Source organism: Rattus rattus, chromosome 3, assembly GCF_011064425.1.
Source record: "Rattus rattus isolate New Zealand chromosome 3, Rrattus_CSIRO_v1, whole genome shotgun sequence".
In the NCBI taxonomy this organism is placed as follows: Eukaryota; Metazoa; Chordata; class Mammalia; order Rodentia; family Muridae; genus Rattus; species Rattus rattus.
Window position 1 is genome coordinate 208,308,416 of NC_046156.1, and position 8,713 is coordinate 208,317,128.

An 8,713-nucleotide genomic window follows, 5' to 3' on the forward strand; every position below is an offset into this window, starting at 1 on the left:
GCCACTTTTCTGAATGAGTCACCAAAATGAAGATGTCAACGACCTGTATGTTGCAGCTGATGTGTTCAGGCTTTTTTCTTCGATAAATATTTGATTATAGTTCACAGTATCAAGAGTTCAATTTCTGTTAAAGTACCAATCTCACATTTCTTGTTAAAGGTTTTATATGAACTCTTAAAGCCTGGGCTCTTTTTATTTCTCTCTTCTATACACACAGAAAGCAACTAACTAAGAAATAAAATAGAAGGATCAAGGGCAGATATAAGAAAAACCCTTTGAGTAATTGTTTTTCATGCTGATTGATCTTAATAATTAGACTGTGATCAATGACCACATGAGGACAACTGCAGGTAGTGATATGCTCAGACTTATTAAGCCCATCTTTACATTATATCTCACTGTTTCAATTTAAACCACCATAAGCTATTTCTTTTGTGTTTTTTGAGATTACTTCATTGCTGTCTAAATGCCACAGTCCAGGGAGACTTACTAAGGCAAAATGTTAGCAGAAATCTTAAAAATCTCAGAGATTAGTTTTTGCCTACTAGTTTAATAATTAATGCCTATAATCCTGTACAAAAAGTCTACATTTAAAGCAGAAACAACTCAGAGTAAAGAAAGTGACAACCCATTTCAATACAATATCATATTTATGAAATAATTAAGCTATTTTCATTCATTTGTACTTCTCAGAACCTTATTATAAAAGCCTAAGAAGCACATTAAGCTAAGTGAGATTTTACTAGAAGTCTGAGTCATTAATATCATTTTAGAAAGCATTTTCTTTCTATGAATATTATGCTAACTGAGTCCTTCTATATTCCAACCACTTGACAGGTACTGGCAAGACTGAACATTCATGTCCACCCTCTACTGTGTAATGAGTTTAGGCTCAACTTCTCAGGGACAAGAGCTTTTCTAAAAACCTAACAAAATTATTTGTATCCAATATTCCTTCATTGTATTTGTATTAATTTATTTGGATAGGTTTTAATAAAAGCATAAAGTAAGATAAGAAATATAGTACATACTATAAAATTCTGAGGCATGATAATCTATGAACAGATCTGATTTTGAACAAAGGGAGTATTTTATTTCACCTTCCTCTGAGTAATTGTCTTGTGTTCTACTATGATGGATAACTTCTTAAGATAAGCCTCATTAAACTTGAACTCACTCTGCAGCATAGAGTGGTTGGAAATTACCCTAATTCTTCAGCCTTCCAAGTAGCCAAGATTTCAGGCTTGCAACCCCAGGCCTAAATCCTGTCTCTGAGCAAATTTCCTTCAGCATAATATTACTAAAATATGAGTGCTGTAAGATTATATATGGTTTTCTCCTTACCAGTTGACAAGATTAGTTTAACATTGAATAATGTATTTTGAGTACCAAAATTCCTTTTAAAAGACCGAGTACAACAACACCTGCCAGAAATCTTAATACTCAACAAGTTGAGGCAGGAAAAGGTCTGGTTTGAAACTAGCCTGAAATAATGAGACCACAATTTTATGCATAGACATGTGCATACAACTGTTAGTGTTCCATCTATACTACATGCTGATATCAACTGTTTATCTTATGAAGTCTACCCGTGTAGTCAGGCTCACTCGCATTTATTTTAGCATAGCCCAGGTTAATGATATAACCTTTTCACTCTCTTTCTCTTTCAGGCTCTCCTCTCTCCCCATACCTCAACCAAATGCACTTCTATGGCCACACACAGAGATTACGTAGAAAGCTTAGAGCAAACTGAGAACAAGAATTGGGGGAGGTTTCACAATTCTTTTTGCATATGCTAATTTAAAGCAGTCTTTTCTTACTAAGTGACAACGTAATAAAGCTTATCAATGATGGTACAGGAGGGAAGAGGTTACATAAAACACTTGGACAATAGAGTAGTAGTATAGAAGTTAACAATTTGACTGGGCTTTTCTACACTTAGTGGGTAAGGAATGAAAATATAGGTTTGACTTAAAACTCAATTAAAATTGCTAATTTAAAACCTAGCCTAAGACTATGTTTTTACGAGACCATGACGTGGCAAATGGGTATTGGAACAATTTTAACATTAGGCTTCTAAATATTAAATGGATTTAATTTATTGTGACTACTTAAAACATATTAGAAGTGTTTTCCCTGTAAGACAACAGAGATGAGGGTGGGGATACATGATGAAATAACAAAGTTTCCTTAGAGAATTTATAAAACTTCAATATATATAAGCTCTCGCAGGAGAATTGGCAAGGAAGAGAAACTGCTTAGCAGGGCAGTGCAGAGTAGTGGTGGTTTTGTGAAAGGGCCGTGCAATTCAGTTCTTTTGAGTTCAGGACCAAAAGTGGAATACATTTGAGTCAGTTGAATTAGTTCATTTTGTGCAGTGCAGTTGAGTTCATTCCTAAGTTCTGTTCAGTTTCTGTAGTCAATGCAGTCAGTGCAGTTCAGTTCATGGTATTCAGAGACAGTTTTTCCAAGCAGAGCAATTAGATAACATTCTATCTCTTCAGATATTTGAAACCCATACAGATTTGTCTTACAGATCAGTTTATGAACTAATTTCACACATTTTTCTTGTGTGCTTGAGGAATGTATGCACATTCTCCACTGTGTCCAATATCTGTGAGGAAAATATGAGTTAGGCGACAGTTTGTGTAGTGCTTGGAAACCTGTTCTTTTGTTATATAAGTTTGATAGAAAATGTTAAAAGTTTGAATTTCAAAGATAAATACACATTTTATTATACATTAACATTTTGTAACTCCCGACTGTTTTGAAATTTATTTTTAATTTATGTAAGTTTAAATGAAATATTGCTACAGCACCTTAATGAATGAATGTATGATTTTCTACTTATAAAATATCATCATTTCTGCTCATATATTCTTGGATCTGTGATTTTTATAAAAGCAATCTAAATTCCAAAGTATTTGTTGTTTCTTAATAGTTACAATATAGGCTACTTTAATACTGATAGTTCATTTATGTCAATAGCACATATCTTAGTCTTCTATAAACACAATTCCATATTTTATAGCAACTCATCTCCAATGAAATATTAATGTAATTTTTAGGTAATCATGCCTGTTATTGATCTTGTTGGTGCAGAACCCTGGGAAAATGCAGCCTAAAAATGAGGCAGACTAAAGACTCATGCAATATCCATATCTTTTCAGTGAACCAAATGATTAATATTTTGAGGGTATTTTGAATATTTAGCAAAGACAAACAAAAGGGACATGAATTTAGATTATATAGAGTCAAGAGGCAAATGTGTCCTTAGTTTGAAACATTTTTGAATATAATGGATAATCTTAATTAAACCCACTCGTATTTACTAGATTTGGGAGGGGCACAAATGTGTATTCCAAAAACAGATCCAAATATGTAAGTAGTGAAGTTACTAGACCCTTGTCTTATTGAAGTTTCCACAACTTCTCAGAAATCTCATTTATGAACTGTGTTTAGAAACATGTCTTCTGGATAATTGCTTTTTTAATTTATTTTTTAGTTTTATTTTCTACCATTTTATATATCCCAGTCTCATCTTTTACATGTTAATGCTGGTAATTTTTAATTTTTACCATTCAATTTTATTGTTTCTATTATAATTTAAGGTACAACTATTTTTAACTTTTGGTGCTTTCATTCATGGTTGCGCTCTAAATAATTATCTTCCCCAGTAAATTGTGAAAAAAAATTCAATGATTTTTCCAGTTATTCTTATTTTATGCCTGTGTCATAACTCTAAAAATGTATGATGTTTGGAAATCAATAATGCTATGCTCTGATGAAAAGGGCATGACTTTTGCACATCATTATAAATGTCTGCAATTAGCATAGCTCTTTAGACTGTATAAATATATCAATTCTAATATTCTATATTTGTTTGTATAATCTAAAAATGAATGGTAAAGATCTACTTCTATTAGAATGATACTATTTATTTGAAATATCTTCTTTTACATTTTTGTTGGCATGTTAAAACTTTATTGAAGATAAACTTTCTAAGTCATTTCTAACTAACCACTTTCTAACATACCTTCCGTTTGGACAACTGCATACAATTATCTTTAGTCCCAGCACACAGGAGACGGGAGCAAGCAGATCATGGTAGGAGTTTAAGACCAGCTTTTCCACAGAATGAGTTCTAGCACTGCCAAGGATGCACAGAAAGAACCTGCCTCTAATAACCAAAATTAATAAAATTTTATTAAATTTTGACAACTTTCATTCATTATTCATTTTATAATCTTCTTTAATATTTCCAGCTAGGCCACCTCATTTTTCAAATATAAAAGTTTAAATCTCAAATTTGCTGTACATGATTTTTGTTAAATTTCTCATTAACTAAATTTGTTCTTTGATCTGGGTAGTGGGGACATAGGTCTTTAGTACCAGCACACAGGAGATGGGAGCAGGCAGATTACGGTAGGAGTTTAAAGTTAGCTTTTCTACAGTTCTAGCATTGTCAAGGATGCACAGAAAGAACCTGCCCCTAATAACCAAAATGAATAAGTAAAAGTATTAATTTTTTGAAATTTGTACACAATACGATATAGGTTAGCCTACAGTATATATATATATACTGTGAGGTCTTCTCTGTCTCTGCCTTTATTACTTATCTTTTTTTCATTGAAGATGAATACAGTGTTATAAACTTTATGGTTTTTATTTAAATTCATATTACTTGTTTTTTTAATGTAGAGTCTAAATACTATTATATTATGAATACCTAGAATATTGTAATATATTACAATATATTGAAAACAACATTTACTTTCTATTGTTTTCATCTCCTGATATACATGCTAAATAAATATTGAGGCATAAACTACTTTTATTGAGAAATATAATATTTCAACAGTTTTTCTTATACTTACTAAAAATTTCAATTAAGTTAAATGAAGTATATAAAATAACAGTTCTCAACATCTTGGCATTTTAAAAAGCAACTCAGTACTTGTTGGAAATTATGTGTTATTTCAATAGCTATCTGTAACATCAAAAGAATCTGTATTTCACAGGAAATAATTCTCAATCTGGCAGTTTGGCAAAGAATTTAGCATTATTTTTCTAAGGAGAGTTAGGAAGAGTTCCTTGCTATAACAGAATGTATATATCAGTCCATGAATGATGCACTTTTCTCAAGGCTTCAGAGATTTTAATCAATTATGGCAAGAATGGGCAACTGATACTTTGATGTCCAACAAGCAGAGAGAATGCCTACACATTATTTCTTTCTCTTTTATCTCTTCATTTATCCAGTATTCTGGTCTGTGATTATAATCCATGGGGTATTATCTTCCCCTTGAATTTTGCATTTGAGTGTATATGACCAAATATGATATTATTGAGTACATGCTCAAAGGTAGTATTGAGTTAGTTTGAATCCCTATTTTATGATGAACTCCATTATAGAATGATATAGTTGATATACAAGTTTATATTCCTGCCAGCAATGGAAAAATCCTGTCCAGCATAAGCTGTCAATTGCATTGTTGAACGTAGCTATTCTGATGGGTATAAGATGTAATTTCAAAGTAGTGTTCATTTGCATTTCCCTGATGGCTAAGGCTGAGGAACATTTTTTTTAGTGTTTCTATGTCATTTGAATATTCTCTACACAGAATACTGTTTTTAGATCTGTACACTATTTTTAATTATTCTACTTATTTTTCTTATATCAAATATCTGAGTTATTTCTATGTTTTTTCTAGCTCTCTATCAGATGTGGAGTTGTTAAAATCTTTTCCCATTGTGTAGGTTGTTCTTTTGTCCAAATGAGTGTTCTGCCAAGTCATGAATGGCTTTGGAGTTTATGTTCCTCCTCTGGGGATACATCCTCTTTGCCAAGGTTAATGACCCCATGGGAATTAGGACAACATGATTTCCAGGAAGTGAGAATGTGTCTAACGTTTCTCAGGAAAATGGTAAGCATCATGACCTTCAGGACAGCCTTTAAGGCTGTAGGAAAAATTCTGAAAACATGAATTCATGAATATGAAAATAGAATTTCTCAGCTATGCAAACTGTAAGGATACAATATGAAAGTATGAGGGACTTCATGGACCTCATAGAAGAGAGACTGCTGAACTAATGTGCCAGCTGTCCAAAAGATATTAGGAAAGGGGATTATATGGTAGATTGAGTAAGTCTGGCCCAGAGAGTGGCACTATTAGGAGGTGTAGCCTTGTTGGAGTAGGTATGGCCTTGTTAGAAGAAGTGTACACATTGAGGGTATAGGATTTAAAACTCTCATCATAGATGTCTGGAAGTCATTCTTCTCCTGTCTGCCTTTGGATGAAGATGTAGAACCCTTAACCCTCCAGCACCATGTCAGTCTAGATTCTGCCATGCTCCCACCAAATGATAATAGAGTGAACCTCTGAGCCTGTAAGCCAGCTCCAGTCCAATGTTGTCCTATATAAGAGTTGCTTTGGTCATGGGCTCTCTTCACAACAATGAAATCCTAACTAAGACAGAGATAAAGAGATTTAGGGAGTGGAGATCACAGGGAACACTCCTAACCTGCTAAATTTATTGTTTGTGTTTACAAAAGCAGGAAGATTTCTGAGTTCAAGTCTAGCATAGGAGAGAGTAAGGTTAGGTACAGGAATTGTGGGAGTGATGATCTCAGGGTAGAATTCCACCTAACTAAGCATATTGTTAGTGCTTATAAATGGAGGCAGATCTCTGAGTTCATTCGCTATGTTAAAACATGTACTTGCTCTTCTTTCAAAAGAATCAAGGGACTAAGATCATAAAATGATGACTGTGGTAAATGAGTGAACTGACATGTAAATAAGAGACAGATGCAAAAGATGTGGTGTGACACAGTTTCTGTCCCTGGGGCATTGCTAAGTCATTGATTCTCAAATGTGCTGATCCCAGCTGTTCATCTAAAACTGATTTGTTGTCCCATCTATGTGTTTTACTTTAACCTCTCTTTCTGGGTAATATATTTCCCCATTACTCAGAGCCAATCACTCCTAAATGAATAAAACAGATGCAGTTCTCAGGAGTAGGGAATAGAGATTGTCATGAGACTGTGGGTTATGAAGATTGTCCATTAGTGCCATGAGAAAGGATCTAGACAGCATAACCACAGAGGCTATAAAAACCTATAGGCCATTTGTAGAAATTGCTCACTGAGAGACTTGGGCTTGATCTTGCAATTATATGAGGAGATATGTGTACCTCCCAGTACAGTGACTGCTGCATTAACCAGCTAAAAAGATGGGACCATTAAGTATGAAGAGTTAAGGTAATATCAAGAAGAAAAAGCATGGATAGGAAATGAAACAGGGATCAATAGAAAACAAGCAAAGGATAGATGTATAATTTTTATAGAAGTAAGGCTTGCATATGATCTGGAAACAAATGAAATTAGAAGGAGTGTGTGGTTTAATAGAAATGGAGGGTGAATTTTCATGGAGAAATTTTTAATACTGGACAGGAGGCCATGTAATTGCTAAGGATAAGATAATGATTAGAGAATTTAATGATGATGTATAAGCATATAAAAAGTTAGTACTTGTTCTCCTAGCTACCTACAATGTTAGAGATGGCAATGCCTAAAGAGATATCAAAGCAAACTAGCTGCTCTACTTGCATACATTTTTAAACTTGTAAGAAATTATTTTAACCCTTGCAGTCTGTCAGCTTTCTGTTCATACATGAAGATAGTTACTAAAGACTGCTATCTGCTGTACCAGAACTGCAAGAGCTGTGCTGAGCTACCTGTAAAGAACAGGCTGTGTAAAAATTATAAGTGTGCTTTTGCTTCTTGTTTAGCTTCTGTTTTAAGGAAGTAAGTGTTAGGAGTAATAGTCCAGGATTCTTAAAATACATATAAATAAAAGAATTTCTAAAAACATAATTAAAATGGTCAAAGCCTTGATGCTGTAGCTTTACTGAAAAAAAGACTGGTTTCAGACTTTCTGGTCAGAATGAAGAATGTGAAGAACGAAGAAAGATGAGAATTATCAGGCAAAGAGAGAGCCCTTGAAATGAAAGTTTGTACCCACTACTGACTCTGAATGCGTAATCATTCAGTACCTCTGTCATTCCCTTCTTTCTTAGTCCCCTCCTCATGCAGAGGATGGAACTCAGTACACTGGGCTTTGGTCTACAAGAGAAAGCTACCAAAAGTGTGCTAATAGAGAGATAACACAGCTCCTTCAGAATTTTTCTAGCAGATTTTCTAACTTTGGTCAGAAAACTCAAGAGCTAACTGGAAAGCTACTATAACTCTTTTAGAATTTTCCTAGCAGGTTTTCTGACTTAGGTTCAAAACCCAACCACTATCTAGAAAGCTATCTAGAGAGCCATCAAGTATACTATAGAGCTGGTATATTGTCCCTCATCACCGACTTTAATTCCTTTCTTCAACTGCTCCCATTCACCCCTTTCTCAGGACCTTATCCACACCAAGACTGGGTCTTATCAGTATTCTTTTCCTTCCATAAGATTTTCAATTTCATGAGGTCTCCTTTATTACTTTTGATGTGAGTGGCTATACTAATGGTGTTTTTTTCAGAAAGGTGTCTCCTGTGTCAAGATATTCAAGGTTGCTCCCCACTCTCTATTCTATCAGATTTAATGTACCTGGTTGTATGTTGTGGTTTTTGACATACTTGCTTGTGGATTTTTGTTCAGGGTGCTAACTGCTTCCATTCTTCTACATGTAGCTATCCAATCTGACCAGCACCAAGCA

General features: G+C 34.0%; 2 non-coding genes across 2 annotated transcripts; both read left to right on the forward strand.

The window, feature by feature from the left end:
• The first annotated feature begins 8,161 nt into the window (after positions 1 to 8,161).
• LOC116897474 lies at positions 8,162 to 8,223 on the forward strand. The gene has a single exon (XR_004387500.1). It is a non-coding gene; the product is annotated as a U7 small nuclear RNA (small nuclear RNA).
• A 13-nt stretch (positions 8,224 to 8,236) lies between these two features.
• Positions 8,237 to 8,297, forward strand: LOC116897470. The gene has a single exon (XR_004387496.1). It is a non-coding gene; the product is annotated as a U7 small nuclear RNA (small nuclear RNA).
• The last annotated feature ends 416 nt before the right edge of the window (positions 8,298 to 8,713 follow it).